The sequence below is a fragment of the Agelaius tricolor genome, unplaced genomic scaffold (assembly GCF_023055355.1).
Source record: "Agelaius tricolor isolate 1412-34295 unplaced genomic scaffold, bAgeTri1.0.p SCAF_6, whole genome shotgun sequence".
Classification (NCBI taxonomy): Eukaryota; Metazoa; Chordata; class Aves; order Passeriformes; family Icteridae; genus Agelaius; species Agelaius tricolor.
This window is the reverse complement of record NW_027269266.1, coordinates 46,314,175-46,330,392: the sequence shown is the minus strand read 5'-3', so window position 1 is coordinate 46,330,392 and position 16,218 is coordinate 46,314,175.

Here is a 16,218-nt window from a genome sequence, read left to right as displayed (position 1 = left end):
CTTTGGAGAAGCTCAAGACACAGCTGGACATGGCCCTGGGCACCTTGAATTCCTTTTGGAGTTAGCCCTGAACTGAGCAAAGTTTGACTTGGGGGCCACCAGCAGTCACTTCTAGCCTCAGCTATCGCATGGGAAAATGACTTTCATGTAAGACACCCAGGTAGGGTAGGTGCGCAAAAACTGAAAAAAAACATTCTCACACTTCAGAGAGATAAGGTGAAAGAAGAGAAATGGCTTCAGAAGAAGGGTTTAGAATAGAAATCTTGTTCAGATACTCTGGTTATAGAAAACAGTCTATAAAGTTCTCTCAAGGATGCACTTTTTCCAACATACAATGAAAAATCAGTTGTCTTCTGAAAGGATTTAATTCAAATACTTAAGTCAGCAGCTAACTGACAACAGCACTAAGCAGCTGAAAACTGTTGGGTATTCTGGAAGGTTATGCTCTTCCAGTTCATTATTATTTTGTGGGTTTCATTTTCATTTAAGAGAAAAGTTCTTGTTATAAAACATTCACTGTGTCTGTAACAACGATACTATAATAAGTTCAAATGAGTGCCATTTTTTTAAATCCTCAAAAATGTACTACCTTTTTTTCTCTGAAAATTATTTCCAAAAGTAGGTTTGTCGTTACTTTTACTTTGCATGTTGTCTCACAGAGGAAAAAAAAGTCATTGTAGTTAAATAGGAAGACATAAATCTATTTTTAAGTCCAGTGATTAACATTTTAAGGCTGAAAATATTTTGAAAAGACAGGCAATCCTCTATCAAACTATAGTATAAACAAGGCTGCCACAGTCTTCAAATCTGACATAAGGCTAGGCTTTATGAACATCAGTGGAGGCTTTCTAGCCCTCTACTAGATATGGCAACATAAATTATCAGTTTTCTGAATTTAAAGTCCCACCTAGAAAAAAGAAAATGTTTGGTAAAATCATGACTTAAATGCAAACTAAAAACTTGACTCTATGAAAGTGTCCATGAGTAATGATTTTTTATACTGCTTAGGTTTAAAATTCCTCAGAAACAGTGGTTAAAATGTTTTAAGTGCTAAATTACAAGTTAGCTTTCCAAACTAAATCAACTGGATGGTACAGGAGATTGCAAATCAAAGTTTGCATCTTTTCCTTGAGACACTGATCCAAAGCCTGTTGAAGTTAATTGGAATCTTTCAAGTGAATTCACTTTGGGCCTTGGAAGAGAAACATTATGTTAGCACTTTTACCTTTATAATACCTTCTAGTCGCATGCAGGATATGCAAACAAAGGGGAAACTAAGAATTGGATAAAAGCTGGGTGCTGTGTCTGAGAGGCAGTAGTGACACGTGGTAAATATTCCATTTCAGGGCTCTGGCAAACAAAAGTTCACAAAATCTGCAGACAAGCATGGCCAGCCACCTCTGCTGCTGTATGCACACTCCATCCTTTCAGGCTGGAGATCTTACAGGGCCATTGGGTCACCCTTTGCAAGGGCAAAGTCCTTCCTTGGGTCTGTCCCAAGCCTCCTGCAGCCCCCTCGCTCCCAAAATTACATATCTGTAGGAGACACCTGTAATGTGCCCAGGGTTAACTTTCTCTTACTGATACCTCTAGGTATCTGTGTGCTGAGTTTCACCTCTTTGCTTGGCATATTTGCACTGCTAAGCCTGATCCCAATATTTCCAAGTCATTAAAGTATAGTCCTACATCTTACCATGGAGCATAACAGTCTTAGCTCCATCTCATTCAGCCATCTGCAATGTGCTTTGAAATCAAAAGGCTACCTGAAATTAAGATTTTTTTGGTGCTCACTGGTCTTGTATGTACTGGTGTCATATGGGTATGAGCCGGATTTTCAATTATTTTCTTTTTGCATCAACACAGATCAATTTTACATAGGCAAAATCCCAAAGCATAAAGGGGACCAGGACAGAAGCTCTGGAGAAGCCAGATGCTGCTTCTGGGAGCAGGAAAGACAGGCAGAAGTGGGATTTATTGCTCCTGGGGAATGTCCTCTCCATCCACAGCCCAAGCACTGCAACTCTCACCTCTTGGTCAGCATTTTGCATTTCCATAGCATTTCACATCAGTGTGGAGCAGGGTTGAGTGTACTTTGGGTGGCAGGGTCAGAACTTGGTGAAGAATTTGCATCAAGTCCTGCCAAAACTTTTGCATTTGCATTTCAACAACCTCATAGTGTTGAAAAGTGCATTAAATTGTTAAATATTTTTGCAGGACTGGGGGCTACCAGACCCCATGCTGGGCATCTGAATCCTTTAATGGCAAAATTGCAAGTATAAGACTGTGCTCCTGTCTGCTCCTGTAACAATGAGACATTTCCCAATAGATTTCTGGGGATTTTGATCAAATTCAGTGGCAGCCTTGGTAATAGATGCTCTAATGTAGGTCAATGATTTTTGAAAACCTCTGCTGTGAAATGACTAGCTAGGGCACTGAAACACACCCCTGATCCTGCTTCTTGCATAAGAAACACTCGTGGAGCAAGGCCTGAGCCCTCCCTGCCACCTGCTGCTGAGCTAGCTGCTTCTTGGCCCCTCTGAAAAACTTCTCCCCTCTTTCTTAAAACAAAATTGATGGTTTGGCTTCTTTTGTCCACTTTGTTCTGAAGTTTAAACCAAGGGTTGGGGCACAATGGCACAAGGGTCCCTCAGAGTAAAATTTTGGTATAGTACCATTTGATTGTTATGCACAATCTCTAAATATTGAATACAATTCTTAGCTCAATCTAAGGTATATTGTTTTGTTTTGGTAGTTAACATTTTATGGTAGGAAACCTGAGCTTGGTATCTCAGCTGCAATGAAATGATGTTTATGGTAAACTTCCCTTCCCAAATTTCCTAATTTACCCACTCCTAAAAAGCCCAGACCTCTACAGACTAATGTTTTTGTGCAGACCTGGACAAAAACTGTCAGTGTAAAGCAACCTATACGATGAAAAATACATAATTTACAGCCTGAAACTAAATTTATGTTGCTTAAAACAACTATTTTCTGTTGGAGAGGTGGAGGTGCTAAAACTAATTACAGCCTAGTTTTGCCCCTTGTAAGAGGTCAAGACATGAGACAGACACAAGACTAATGTGGAAAAGTGGGGCTGTAACTTTACTGGAACTAGAAACCTGGCCATAGTCAAAATGCTCCCTGGGCTATACCTCATATGAGTGTATATCCTATCCTTGGATAAAACACCAAATCTAGATTAAAAGCTCCCCCTTGCTTCAGGAAGACAGCCAGAGAGATTAGGCTGGGTGTCAGGACCTACACCCAGCTGCTCACTTTGCTTGAGGGAGCCACGTGGTAAAGGCTCTTCTGCTGCAGGGCAGGATCCAGACCTCTCTGTGTAGAGATCAGCCCTTGGCACTGAGTCCTGGATTAAATATTAGCTTAAATTTTAGCTACCTGCCAGTCATACTCTTAGAAGCTGGCTTTTCAGGAAGATAAAAGCACCCAAAGCACCGAAGAAAAATCTACACTCATTGACAGTGGGCACATGGTCAGAGGAATGCAGTCTGGGCAAAATACAAAAGGCAGCAATAAAACGTCCTGCTGCTGTGAAGCTTTCCCATCCAGCCTCATGGAAACCAGCCTGAAGCCAGAGAACCCTGTCTGAGGGAGGTGGAAAATTTCACAAAGTGAGAAAAACTTGAACCTTTGTGAAGAATCTGGGTTCACCCTCCCAAGTTCTGCAGTAGGTGATAGCCCTGAGCATGGCATGGGACCTCATCTCCTCCCACTGGTGTGACCATGGGGTGTCTTGCAGCACCTTCACCAGCCCACTTCCCAAGGCAAGCCTAAGGAAAGGAAAATCCCTTTGGGAAACTTGTCCTCTTTGGCATGCAGGAGTGCCTGACCATGAGTTGCAAAGAAACAACTGTACATCCACTGACAATCTAACACACTAATTTTAGGGCTTTAACCCACTCTAATTATATTTGGGAGCATTTTTCTTGACATTTGGATGTTTGGGGCTGGCAAAAAAGCCTCAGTGGATGATATCTGGCGCTTCCTGGATTTTCCACACAAGGTAAGCCAACAGGCCTGAAGCAGCTGGGGCTGGCCAAGTCCTCTTCCCTGTTGTGCAGATTCATGATGTGCCAAGGAAGCTCCACAAGTGGAGGCTCAAAGGTGAGAAGACAGTGGGGGGAAATGAAACTTTGGCTACCCATTATTTCACTTCACTTCAAATGACTCTTAACATCCAGGAGGAGAAAATATAGTGAAAATCTCTCCCTGAATTTGCAGGACAGTAAACATGAGACCTTTCTACTGAAGACCCAAAGGTGGTCCTTTATTTGGATGAAACTTGTCTCCCACACCCTCACCACTGGTGATGAATACCCCCAGATTTATCCCAGAAGTGTTGTACCTGGCCATGTGGGAAAGGACAACTGTCTGCTGTGGAAAGAGCAGCAGATTGGGTTGTGGTTACTGATCCTGTCTGCGGCTGAGGGCTCGCTGATGGAGGAGCCTACATCCAGCCCTTAGAGATGCTCCTGCCTTCCAGAGGCGGCTGGCAGAAGTTGCTGATGTCTTTGGCTGCCCTGAGTGCCCCTCATTCAAGGTCCTGCATGGAATTCCTTTCTCTGCCAAGTGGTTTAAAAAAAAAAAAAAGGAAAAAAGAAGAAAAAAAATAATTAGACTTACACTTAAAAAAACAGTTTGGAAAATATGTTGCTTAAAATCAACCCCCATTTAAAAAAATTAGTTCAAGATGTTGTCACTTCCCGAGCCAGGAGACATTGGGAGCACAATGCAGGAAGCCAGTCCAGCCCCTGCACTGCTGTCCGACAGGGACAAGTTATTATAGTGTGGGTGAGATTAAAAAAGGTTCTGAGCACCCAGACAAAATTTTCCTTTGTCTCTGTGCAGTGTGCGTGTAACCCAGTCTGTGACCTGCACTGACCAGGGCATGGAAAAGAGGTTCAAGAGTTTTACCTCTATGAAGTCATTTGTTTCAGACAAATTGCAAACAGCAACACAGATCCATCTGTGGTAAAGACTATTTCTGCCATGTTGTCAGTGGGATGTTGCTAAACAGGGCTGCCACAGACTCTCTTCACCCCACAGGCCGCCCTCAGGACATCAAACTATCAGGAAGAGATGCAGTAGGATGCTGATGCCAAGCAATCACAGAATCATAGAATGGTTTTAGGTTGAAGGGGACATAAAAGATCATCTCGTTCCAACCCCCCTACCTTGGGCAGGGACACCTTCCATTAGACCAGGTTGCTCAAAGTCCTGTCCAACCTGGCCTTGAACACTTCCAGTGTCCACAGGTTCTCTGACAACAGGTTCCAGTGTCCCACCACCCTCACAGTAAAGAATTTCTTCCAAATATCTGATCTAAATCTATCCTTACCCTAATGCAGGAGGACGATGAGTCAGCTATGAGAGACACAGGAATAATGAAATCATTTAAGTGAGCAAGAACTGTGCTGTGTGTGTCTGTGTTTGTAAGGGTATGATGCACACACCAAAGGCACTGAGGCATAAAGATGCCTGCTATCTGTTATTCTGTTATCACAATATCTGTGTTCCAGCATGACCATGCAATCACATTCACAATTTATTTTAGAATTGGGAAAGGAGAGGAGGAATAGCTTTTTTCTCTTAAGCACTTCAGGACCAGATCCAAATCTCTTCAAAATCAATGGGCACCTTTCCAATGCTTTCATTAGGTTTCAGCACATACCCTAGCTGCAGTAGAACAAATAGGGATCATTATTTAGGCAGATAAACCTTCCACCACCTTCAACTAGCAATAAGTTTCAGTGTGACAGAGACATAACTCATATTTGGGAGTCAAAACATGGCTTGCTAACTCTCTAACAGCACTGGGAGATAACGTGGTTTGGAACTGAACATTTCAAGGAGATATCAACTGAAATCTGCAGTGCATAAGCTGTTGCTTTCAGGAGCCCCTACATTTTCTTCTGTTTTTTTTTTTATTTCTCATTTCCTTAGCTTCAGCTTCCCCTTTCTTTAATTTATCCTACAGTCTTCACTTCAGTGAGGCAATGCTCAGTGTACAGAACATGAACTTCAAGTTGAGTTTCTTTGTTTTAAGGCAACTCTAATTTGAGCTTTCTCCATTTTCTTAGCTTTTCAGCTCTTTTCAGCATCTTGTAAGTTAAAATATTGTAGTGTGAAATGAAGGCTTATAAGACACAATAAAAATTTGAAAATTTCATTTTCAAGGAATATTATAGTAGACAAAACCACTGACAGTCGTATGCTACAGGCTGGATGCAATAATCTGAAAGGTTTTTCCAGCCTAAACAATTCTCTGAATCTATTAATAAGTTTAGTAAGTGTATCCTTTAACATGATTTTGTAATTGTTTATATCTGCAATTACAACTTAGAGATGCTTTTTCTCAGTATTATCTGTACACATTTCTGAAGAAATGTGGGTCCAAAACATACTCTAAAGTAACTTTCACATATAGAAAGCATATATAGCATTGAATCTGGATCTCCCCAGATTGTCCGTAAAAGCAATTTATTTCCTTTAATTAATGTTATCAAAGTCTTGACTCTAAGTTTTTTGAAAGTGAATGTCAGAAGTTATGTTTCAAGAGAATTTACAGGCAATTGAAATATTAATTTTTTTTTATTTTTTTCCAGGGGTTGAACCAGTTGAATAAACCAGTCTTTGATAATATCTTTAAAGTGCTTAAATGTGAATTTAAGAAACTGAATTGTGAAAGCTGAGTTGCTTTCATTTACCAATTTTTTAAAAAGATTGTTTCCTGTACATTGACAAGGTTCAATTTCACGAAGTGGTTTGAACAAACAGAAGCATTTTTTTCCTCTCACTTAAAGACAATACACTGCAGAGATTAGCAAAACATATTATTTGCTTCCTCAGATTTTGGAAGAAGAGAAAATATTTGTTTTCTCATCAAGTAATAGATGTCCCATTTTATCATCTGCTGTGGGAGTATTCGATCCATATTTAAGTAAATGAAAAGCATGGCTACAGACTTGCAGGTCTGAATTTCAGATCAGTTGATAACAATAATAATACTCCAAGAAATCAGTTATGTGATAAAGGATAAAAAAAATCTAGGAAATTAATCACTTCATGATATTTCTATCTACAGGAAAATTCATAGCAACTTTTGTTAAAATTTGCAGTATAAGGCAATAATACCTGCAACAACAACAAAACTTTACAACCCTGAATCTATGACTTTGGGGTTTTTTTTTGTTTTACAGATACTGAGCTTAAAAATTCCTGATAAACTGAAATATTTTGTTTATTTCCATTAGAGAGATATGAAATGAGTCACTAAGTCTTTGACCTAAATGCCTGCTTGCTTGCGTATGTTATCTCCAAAAGACAGAACAAAATGTTATTGGGCTATAGGTTATTTTTCAGTCTGTGGGTTACTTTCAAAATTAAATAAAAAAACATTTCTACTTGGTTATATATGTTCATTACCTAGTGCCACTTTGCCCTCTTTCATATGTCCATTTTTCACATCAAAATAAGATTCACGCCTGTCCAAAGTTTCTTCCTAAATTCAAAATATAAGAAGGTCAGAAAATAATAGGTTAAACATAACTTCTAACACTATAAATCCACCCAAGCATAAATAGCAAGGTGAATTGGTTTCTTAATGTTTACTGTGACTTTAAAATGAGTAGTAAGGAATCTCCAGTGCTGGAAAATTGAAGATTAAGGGTAATGAGTATCAAACAGAACTTAGAAATTGGGGCATAAAGCAGGCCAAAGCTGTGCTGGCTCTGAAGAAGTAAGGGTTAGGAGCAAGACTCATTGTTTTATGCCAGAGTTTATGCCAGAGAAATTCTCATTTGAACAAAACATTCCATGAAATCCACTGTACCTTGTCTGTGATCCAGCAGCTTTCACAAAGGTGAGGCATCACAGTGGGACATTTTCCTGCTCACCCCATGCAGTCTGGTGCTGAGCATTTCAGACTGAGATATTGGGTGTTGGGTGCCACAATGACAAAAAAATGGACAGTCATTGCCTGGGAAGGTAAAGCTTGATAAGGAGTTACCTTGATGGCCTTGGGTTAACCTTTGGGCTTGACTTTGAAAATGCCCATTTGCAATCCTCCAGTGAGGGTTTGGGTCTTGTTTTGAGTTCATTTGCCTTGAATAGATGAGGAACTTGGTGTCATAATGTCCTAGGGTTAGCACAGAATTACATTCCAGAATTTCAAGTAGATTATCTCAGCTTTACCCAGCTGTGTTCACATCTCCTCTTGGAATCCTTGCAATACTCTGTGTGGCCTAAATTTGAGTCCTCTCAAGGAATTTCATCCAAATGAAACTGGCTACCTAGATTATTAGCAGAGGATGCCACCATCTACACTGTATGGAAACCTCAAGCAACAGGGACCTTTTGGAGTTTCACATATGCCTGTACATGCATTACAACGTGGGAGGCCAAAGTTTTTCTGTTCATCATGTCAGGATGACCTTTTGTGGTGCTCCAGCTGCACTGAGGTTTGACCTACGGGCCCTGTGCATCAACCAGGACACCCAGGCAACATCACAGAGCCCGTGAGCGATGCTGACAAGCACTGAGCTGAGCATGAGTAAAGAAAATCCAATTTGTGCTGAGCACCAACACTGAGCCTTGGCCTTACGAAATGCACTTACTGGCAGAAGGCTGCTGTTTGCTTCCGCTTTCTTTTTCGCTGGGGCCAAGTCTTTAATCTCAGCCAGTGCCACCCCTGAGCAGTCTGGCCTATGCTCTTTGGGGGCTGCTGAGATCCCAGCAGCCTCCTGCCAGGAGTTCATTAATTACAAGAGCAGGAGCGCTGCCTGAGTGCTGTGCCAGCGTGTGACTTCCAGGTCTTTGACGGTGTGTGTTTATGCAAGTGCAGACCGCCCTGGCTGGCGTCTGCTGCGCCTCGCAGGGTGACAAGGAAACGACAGTCAATTCAGGGGCGTGCTCACGCGTCGCTGACGTGAAAATAGCCTGCCTTCATCATGCCAGAGAGGAGCCAGTGTCACACTCAGAACCGTGAGGTCACTTCCCCCATATCATGTCACATGTCTCCTGGGGTACTTGCACGGACAGAGCCGCAAAGCTGATGGATTCATATTTTGTTTCAGAGGTAGTTCACCATCACTCTGCTGCTGAGGTCAGTGGAAATGGAAACAAGACGGAGCCAGGCTGAGCCATGGAGCTCTCTGATACTGCCCTTGGAGCTGCCCAGCTCCAGGAGGGTTGCTTCCCTGGATTTCACAGACAGAAAGTAGCACGCAAGAGTCAGCGACTTGCTTGGTGCCAGAGTAGCTACACTGGGTACTGTGGACTGACACAGTTTTGCACTGCACAGAGATCTGGAGCAAGGTCTTTTGTGCTTCCTGATTGCTATGAGTCACTCAGATTCCAATTCAAATGTAAACCCATTCTAAGGCAGTTTAAAAATATAAAATTAGTGCTTAGTTTCTTGACTGCTAGCATCAAATCTGGCCAAGGCAGCTATCTGTAATTTTAGAATATATCAAGTAGATTTACAGACCTCATGAAAACACTCTTTTCCATCTCCCTGGAGATTTAGCCTTCCACTTGCTTTTTAACTTCAGCCCATCTTTAGATCCTGTGGAAACAACACTAAAGCTAAATGCAGAACAAAAATGAGCTCACACCATCTGGAAAAGCTTCTTTCTTGGAGAGATCATATTTAACTTAGGAAGACCCCTACCAGGATAGCAGGAGTTCAAATGAAAAGCTTTTTGTAATAAATGTATTTTAAGGGTTTATACAGTGGTAAAGAGCATGACACTTTCAGATAACCTTGCCAGGGTTTGCCACAAAGGAATATCAAAATATCAATGAGTTTCATGAGTAGACATCAACCCTTTTTAATGTTAGATTGAAACAAAGGGTTTGAAGTATAGGAACAGGAGAAGATTAATAAGACTGAAAAAGCTTAATATAATGATGATAGAAGTGATGGAAAGTTCCAAAGATGGTGTTATAACTATTGCATGTAAAATGAAGAGTAAATAACCACAGCAATAGTAATCAGTGTTTTTATGACTTGGCAATTTTATATGTTATCCCTCTATTATACATAAATGCATGACATACAACTGAATATAATATGCCATTAAGAGTGAAGGCTGAAGTCTTCTCAATTGCCATCTGAAAAGTGATCAAGCATCTTAGTACCAAAGAGGAAATATTTATAATATGTCAGTAAGTTCAAAAAATGGAAGCATCAGGATGGAGTAACTGGAAAAACAAAGTGGTGTGAGAGAGCGTGGAGCAGAGGCCAGCCATAGAGCGCATAGAGGAGGAAAGACTTTTGGGAGAAAAGTATAAGCTTAAACTTCAATGAGTGGCAGCTGAGCCCTGCAGCTACTGCAGATAACTTGAAATAAAATACTAGGAGCAATAGAGTGAAGTGGCCTGTGCTCTTCCAAGAGCTGAATAAATTACAGACACTAATTTTCCCTCATCGAGTTTTTCAGTCTTTCATTAAGAAGTTTCACAAGAGGTATTAAAAAATTGCAATGAACAATGAACAAATATGGAGCCCAAATCATTGTCATACAAGACTGGAACCAAAGATATTTGATAGACTCTGCCATGATGCTCCTTCATGCCCAGCTGCAGATTACAGAGCTGTTGATGCCCCTGCTACAGAACATTGCAATATCAATCTTGAACTGTGCACTGGGATGTCTGCTTTCCTGTCATACTTGCCAGAATAATGCGGCTGAAAGTCTGATCTAAAGCTGAATACATTATTTCTGTTATCTGACACTGTGCAAAGGGTGAGACTAAACTTTCATTGTCTGTCAGCAAAATAAAAAGTGAACTATCTCCCACTGACCTTGACTCCATACTTGCATAAACTCACAGAAAGTTTAGGCTTTCAGCTTTCTAAAAGATTAGATGATGCAGTTGTCCAGATGCTCTTCACAGAAGGCTGTATTACAAGGATAGTGCCATTGCAACCATTGAACAAGAATTTTTCGGCATTCTCAAGCACCCTTTTTGTAGTGCAGCTGGCCAATTACGCTACTTCAGCAAGCATGTCACTGGAACCTGGTAGTTTGATGCAGTAGAGGTTCCTGCTGACTGAAAGGAAGACAGTGTTATTCCAGTTTATAAGGGCATGAGGGAAACCTTGGAAACTACAGACCTGTTATCCCAGCCTCAGTGACTGGGAAAATTACAGAGAACATAATACTGATGTATTATGTTCTCTGTATAGCACAAGGCAATCAGACAACACGGGTTCACAAAGGGGAAGTCCTGTATAACTTAGTATTCTTCTAGCATAAGGTCACACACCTAGAGGATGAAGGGAAGGCAGTGGAGGAAGATTCTCTGGAATTCATTTTATAAAGGCTTTTGTTTCTGTCCATCACAACATTCTTCTAGACAAGCCATCCAACTGCAAAGTGAGCAGATACGTGGTGAAGAATTGAGTGAAGAGCAGGGCTCAAAAGGTTGTAGGTAATCTGGCTGGAGGTCAGTCACCAGCATTGTAGGGACAGTTCTGTTCAATATATTTACCAATGATCTGGAGACAGGAGTTGGAAGTTTGCTGATGGTGCTAAACTGGAATGTGCTGTTGACACAGCTGTCTCTTAAGGGACAAGAGGCCTTGCAGAGGGATCTGGATAGATTGGAGCACTGAGCAATCATCAGTGGCAGGAAACAACAAGAACAAATGATGGCATGAAGAAATACTTTCCACAAGTATGACTTGGGAGTGGCATGGCTGGAGAGCAGCCCCACAGGCAAGGATATGGGGCTGCAGGCTGACAGCAGGCTCAATACAAGTAGCAGGGGCAAACCCATCCCGGGATGCACCAAATACACCACAACCAGCTGGTCAAAAGGGGTGATTGCCCTGCTGTATTTAGCACTGGTGCAGAGTCATCTTGACTATTGCGTGTCCCAAAATTTAACAAGGATGTGAAGGTCATGTGTGGGAATGGCTAAAAAGCTGCTTCCAACAGAAAGGATATAAATAATTTTAAGTTAAGTTTCTGACTCTATTTCAGGGCAGATGTTCACAAGCATTATCCCAACGTGCAGGTGTAGCCAGAAGCAGGTTAATGCAATCTTCAGTTTAGCTTGAAAACCATCACTTGAAGACTGGCAAAATCAAAGACAGAATTTTGTAAATCCCCTGCGTCTTGTGGAGAGCCATTTGCTGGTGGGACTGTGTGGGGAGAACAGATTTCTGTCTCACTCACTTGTCTCTTGTGGCAAGAAGTTAATGGCACAGTTTGTATCCAACACAGTTGCTATGGTCTCCACCTCTCCAGGCAAGCTTGCCCATAGAGTTTCTTGGAATATTCTGAATTATGGGCTGTTTATCTTCCTGGTGAGTGTCCTTCACCCAGGCTCTCTCTGGAGAGAGTGAACAAGATGCTCTATAAACATCATTCCGTCACAGGACATATTTTGTTTGACCACACATCCTTCCTGAACCCTACCATATAGAATAACCCAAACAATGGAACTGCCTGGAGCCAAAAGAAGTGGTGCCAGGTGAACCCAGTTTCCTTCAAATCAGAGACCCAGACACTGGGTCAAACCACAGATAATACAAGTCTTGAAAATATGTAACTGATATTGAAAAAAATGCTGAAAATTATCTAAAAAGTACTAACCTGTACCAGAAACAGGAAAGCTGATAACTGACTGATGCACAAAGAAGACTCTTTCTAGGAAAAAAAAGAAAAAACCTCAGAAGTTTTAAGAATGTGATTTTCTCTGTTTGGTAATGTGTTTTTTATGTATGAATTTGCATTTTGTATTTTGGCATTTAAAAAATCCAACCCCCAAACATTCCTACTTTATTTTAATTTTTTTCTCTGTTTTAAAATTATTTTGATTTTTAGCCTTTGAGGAGGAAGAACAATAACAATGTCATGTATTACTTTGGGAGTAAAAGTTGAAACAATTTAGGTTTAGGAATACAGGTCAAGTAGTCCCTGTTTCCTGAAAAGGGAGAATAAGGATTGGTTACAGTTGCACAGAAAAGTGTGGTATTGGTATTTTCCAAATGATGACACACCTTGATAAGACACCTTGATATTTTCCAAAATGCTTGGTATTTTCCAAATTATGACACACCTTGATAAGACACAAACTACACTTTTTGCCTTTCAAAACTTTCTCTGCTTTGGTTGTTGAGTAGTGATGCATGAAAATCACTCCTGTGCCTGCCTGGTGCTTGTGTTATCCACATGGAGTGCTGTAAAGTGGCAGCTCCTCATGGGACTGCAAGCCTGGAACCCTTCCAAGCACAGGCTGTTTTGCACAAGCAAGAACTCCTGGAGAAATGGAGCCAAGGGAAGAGCAGAGCTCGCTCCCACTCCAGGTTTACAGTGGGCCAGAGAGAGCCAGGGCATGTGTGGTTCCTTGGAAGCACAAGTGCAGCAGGCAGGAACAGAGTTGGAAAGGCCCAGAGGAGCCCTGGCAAGGGGCTTTGCTCAATTACACACAGGACAAGAAGCAACCCCTGGGAGCCACCCTCAGAGCATAGAAAATTGCTTTTCCCCAGATGAGGGGCATGAGGGTCACCTTCATGGGGCATGAGCAGCATGCAGCAACCTGGGCAAGAGGGACTCTAGAAGCCCTGACCAATGGTCATGGTTGATGCTGCAGAGGAAGGCCAAAAAGGCACAGAAAACTGTGCCAATCTGTCCCATGGAAAAATTCCTTCCTGATCTCAGCACCAGTACAGGCTATTCTCTAGGCATGTAGGTATGTGTCTAAGATCTGTATTGTTGTCTCACAGGTTGGTCAACACCTCCCAGAAGATGTCTAAAACCTATTACCCCTCAGCCTGGAGCTGTCTCAGGGCATTGTGAAAGCAGCCAAACTCAAATGGATGCTGAACTAGCACATCCTGACCCAATTAGCTCTGGCTGTACTATTTGCATTGCCATCCTGTGCGTATCTAGCAATAATCCAGACTGGAAGTAATAACTTCCTATATAATTGGCACTGAGTGCCACATCAAAATACAAAAATATTCACATCTTTTGGCTGCCATAGGTGGAATTTTTTTCAGAAGTGCAAGTGAGACTTGGCTTTTTTCTTTTACTTTATTTTTTAACTATGGCTGTTGATGGCCTGATGTGAGGTTTGTGTCTCATCCCAAACATTTTCCTATGGGCTGCTGTTACATAGCAGGGCACTTTAGTGTGAGGGTTTTCAGTACAAAGCAAGTGCTCTTTACAGCTGGAGTGCAGTGATCCTGCTCACACCCTTGGGTTCAGGTGCCCAAAGTTCACTGCAGTGCTCAAGGCACCTGACTAAACACACACCACTTATGTCTCCCTCCTCTACAGCCCTTTGCCAGCCATGTTTCAGGCAGCTGCTCTAGAAATAAAGGAGGAAGTTTAAATGCTGTATTGTGCTTGGCCACCCTTGCCTGGTGCTTTTGGCTGGCAGGGACATGTTTCCCTGTAGAGGCAATATCCAATATTTTATTCTGCTTTTTTAAAAGATCCTCTGGAGGAACAGATTTTGTTAGTGAGCAACACATCTGACATCATGCTAGAGCTGCTCTAATATAGGCCACATTGAGCCCCAGTCTTTGAAGCACAATAATGCTTTGCTTCCTGTGGCTTAGCTTTTGCCATTGCCTGTTTCACGAGTCCAGCTCAGGTGGCTCAGCGATGGGAGAGGCAGCAGGTGTATGGGAACTTGTCTTGCATCACTTCATTCTGGACTTCACCCTCTGATTATTACTCCTAATGTTTCCCATGGGGATCATCAGTTCTTTTCATCCACATCTGTAAGAGTGAGACTGTTGGAACAAATAAGGGCAATATCATCTTGGCAGTGTGAGCTAGCGCAAGGTGGAAATTAAATGGGAGTTGGGCGCTTTCAATGTCCAAATTCAGCAGCTCTGCTAAGAAAACTTTTCTTGGAATTGAAAGAACAGAATCATAAGCGCCGACTGTTTATTTGCACCAGCTAGAGATTATTTCATGCTTAATCCATTCACTTCAGTGGGAGGTGCAAATGTTTGGTACTTCCCTGAAGCAAGTGTGAAAGGTCAAATCCATCCAAGGCCTCTTTCCTTTTGCAGGGCACCCAAAAGGCACGCCCTGGTCCCTACAGGGCCATCAGGCCCTGAGTGAACAGCATCTGTGTGAGCAAACCCCAGGAGTGCTCTGTCAGATTGGTGAAGTCTATCAGGGATTTGTATTGCCCAAAAAGAAATGCTCATGTTTAGGAACCTTTGAATATGGATTTGGTCCCCCATAATTAATATCTTTTCTGTAAATTCATAAAACAGGCTGAAAAGGGGCAGGCAAACATGGTTCTCCATCTTCCTTTCTTCTCTCTCTCCCCCACTTTTCTTTGGAGTGTGGTTGACTGGTTTTTTTGGGGTCCCACTCTCTTAGTATACTTTAGTTTTCATAAGTTCTTTTTTCACCTTGCTCTATTATTGTTGTTTTTCTCCCTTCTCACTTACATGAAACATGAACTTTAGAGATTTCTGAATGAGATTCCCCATCTAGGATGTCCCAGCAGGCTGGAAACAGGGAAAAACGTCTTCAGTTTGGGTGAGTTTTCTCCCATGGTAATGGACACTGCCTTTTGCTCATAGCCTCCTCTGTGTTCAAGCAAGAGCATTTGACAAAACAAAAGATCCAGAACAGGTCCTGTGCTGGCATAAAACATCATATTTCTTTGGAAATCTGCAGAGTATTGAGCCAACACACAAGAAAAGAAACCTCATTCCTTTGACAGGACTGGGTCTGCAGGAAGAAACAATGTCTTTAATTAGCTGAATTTATATGGTTGCAAAAGTAGTCAGCTTTAGGCAAGAGCTCCTCTTCAAGTCTACCACAGAAGCAGCCTCTTTCAAAGCTGAATGCGAGCTGAGAGGGATTATTCAGAGTTTAGTCCTTCTGACAAGCTGTGTTATTTATTTACTTTAAGCAGAAGTTCTAAGGCTAAAAAATTTATATTAAAACTATATATTGCTTTATAGATACAGTATTTGTTCCATGACAAATCTTTGGAGCTTTCTAAATAAAATTTCTTTAATTCAAAAGTCAACATTTTCTGAAAATAACTTTTACATCATTTCTGTAGAACGCTAGGAGAAGACATCTTGTTTTCTGTCTCTCTATGAAGCAACTTCTCAAGAATGAATTATGGTCATGCACACAGGATTTAGTACACCATCTCATTTTAATAAAGCAAAAGCAATGTGGGCTAGCCAGCATAGTTGCC